Source organism: Galeopterus variegatus, unplaced genomic scaffold (genome assembly GCF_000696425.1).
Source record: "Galeopterus variegatus unplaced genomic scaffold, G_variegatus-3.0.2 Scaffold1177, whole genome shotgun sequence".
Taxonomy (NCBI): domain Eukaryota; kingdom Metazoa; phylum Chordata; class Mammalia; order Dermoptera; family Cynocephalidae; genus Galeopterus; species Galeopterus variegatus.
This window is the reverse complement of record NW_007727288.1, coordinates 456,588-459,491: the sequence shown is the minus strand read 5'-3', so window position 1 is coordinate 459,491 and position 2,904 is coordinate 456,588.

The following is a 2,904-nucleotide window of genomic DNA, read 5'->3' as shown; positions in this document are numbered from 1 at the left end:
GATTAATTTGGATACATATTTAACATGTCCTTTGAGAAACTCCAGGGCCCTTGGAATTCCCCAAAGCCATGCCACACCAAAAGGTTGGGCTTTTTAATTTTTTTTTGTCTTTTTGTCTTTTTCCGTGTCCGGCAAAGGATCACAACCCTCAGTGTTGCCCCCGCACCAGACCGGGGACCGGCAACGGGATCGCAACCCTTGGCGCTGCTCCCGCGCCTCGCTCAGCCAGTGAGCGGGAACCGGTCTGTATGTGGGATCCGAACCCTCGGGTGGGAGCGCCGCCGCGCTTCGCAAGCGGGGCACTTATCCAGTGCGCCACCGGGCAGGCCCAATTGCCTCATTTTCTACATCACCTTTTCTGACTCTCTTTAATCTCCCAATAAAAAATTCAAATTACAAATCCTTTCATTTGTATTTCCATTAACCTCTTTACATATTTCAATTACAATGCCTATGAATTCTTTTATATTTTATTTACACTCTGTCTCACCTTTTAAATTGTCAACTCTTAACTCTATCTACTATAGTATCTGGCACACAGTTAATGGCTGTGGATAAAATAAATAAATGAAAGAATGGTTAATCTTCCTTTTATTAATAGCAAATAGTATTCAAGCTATTTTTATTAATAATATCAGTGTTTATATTCTTAACAAAAGTAACTAACATCCAACCTTTTAGCTGTCAAACTTCCATTCAATCAGTGTTTTTATTCAAAGACTATTATCCTTATTCCCTACAAGAAGGTACAGTATGAACTTGGTATGAGAATGAAATCTAATCTATGGGTCAGAAAATGGGAGTTCTGAAATATGCTCCCTGGGTGACCTTAATTAAGTTGTCCATAGTCTCAAATGTCCTTAGCATTTGTAAAAAGAGGCCATTGCACTAAACGATTTCTAGGGCACCTCCTAGCTCTATAATGTGTCATACTAGAGTTCTCTGTTCAGTAAGCCAGTGGTCAAGTACTAAGAACATGACACTCCAGCCTGTTGCTGGATGCTTATACCACACAGCAAGATTTCAACTAATATGCACCAAACATGAAAGAAATATTTATATTTACAGGTCTGCATTGCAGAAAGATCACATCATTTTACTAGGGATGCTACTTGTCTCATTTGAATCCTAAAGATGGATATAATCCATAGCCTTCTCTTTTAAAGAATTTTCCATGAAGAATCAGTCATGCATACTTACAAGTACAGATAAAAAGACCCAGTCCAGTGACCAATGGGTAACTTAGAAAGAGACTGGAAGTGTAAGAAATAATTTGACACTTCATTTCCTAAAATCACTGGCTCTTTCACTGTTTTCACTATAGGATATTCTGTGATAATTGCCCTCAATCCCTGTCTCTCATTTTTCCTCTCTGCCTCCTACAGTTTCTCATCCTCCACTCAAGCCTAGGAAACCACGGAACCCACTGTCCTCAATCAGAAGACCTTTAAGAGACAGAGTTTATTAATTTCAGTGATTCAGCATTAAACTAAACTTGCTGTGACCCCCCACTCTAGTGAATTTCAGATCTTGCAAGCTCCTAGGTCAGTGACTATTCCTATACATCATTTTACAAGTATGCTTACTATTAGACAAGATAATATTTTCAAAATTTAAGGTTTTGTGTAGTTTCAGGGCAAGATCCAAAGATATTATGTAAATTAATGGTTCCTCAGTACTTGTCACAGGATTCATGTAGGGAAAATACAAAAATAGACATAATCAAGTTAGTTAGCAATAAGAGCTGCCTTTTTCTGAGAGTATTTCCATTTTTATGTAAAGTTTTTGCCATTTCTTTTATAGAATGATGGCTTTATTTAGTGGTAATTTATAATTTATTTGACACAGCAAAATAACAGAAAACCTGTCAGTCTCACAGGTTGTGTGTATGTGTGTGCATGTGTGTGTATGTGTGTGTGTGTTCTCCTTTTGTTGTTTCTATCATGTTTGAATAAATATATAACTTGGATAATCAATGGCTTAAAACAATAAAAGAAGAAATCTGCCTAATCTTGTAATCAAAATTGATTAAATCAGCCAGTTGTGGTGCTGGTATGTAAACAGAGCTTAAAATCATTTCTGTGCTTTTGAAACTGAACTTATTTTCTCAGGTTATTCAGGCTATTTTATATCAATTGCATCACCTTTAATATAATATTTAGGCTCACAGGCCCCAATGAACCACCACATGGGCTGCCCAGGTGAGTGCACAGGACCCATGCACTGACCAAACAAGAGCAAAGGCAGCCCACTGCACACTCAATTGCACTGATAAAAGAAGAATCTTACAAATACAGGAGGAAGTCTTCCCCCTCATAATCCACTCCAGAGTGATAGAAGAATTAAGTGTTCTACCAGATGACCAAACATCAATATAAAAATACTAGAACTACAAATAAACATGAAGATATGACACCACCAAAGGAACATGGTAATTCTCAAGTACCAAACCCCATAGAGCAGGAAACACTTCAGATGTCTGAAAAGGAATTCCGAGCACTGATTTTAAGAAAACTCCAAGAAATAAGAGAATAATCAACTAGAGAACACAATGAAACAAGAAAAAATATCCAGGATATGAAGGAGGAAATTTACAAAGAGATTAATAACTTAAAAAAGAATGTAACAGAACTCCTAGAAATGAAGGATTCTCTTGATGAAATAAAAAACAGAACAGAAAACTTGAGCAGCAGGCTAGAGCAAGCAGAAGAAAGAATCTCAGAATTTGAAGATGGTATTTTTGAAATAACCCAGGCAGATAAGAAAAAAGAAAAAAGGATGATGAAATAAAAAACAGAACAGAAAACTTGAGCAGCAGGCTAGAGCAAGCAGAAGAAAGAATATCAGAATTTGAAGATGGTATTTTTGAAATAACCCAGGCAGATAAGAAAAAAGAAAAAAGGA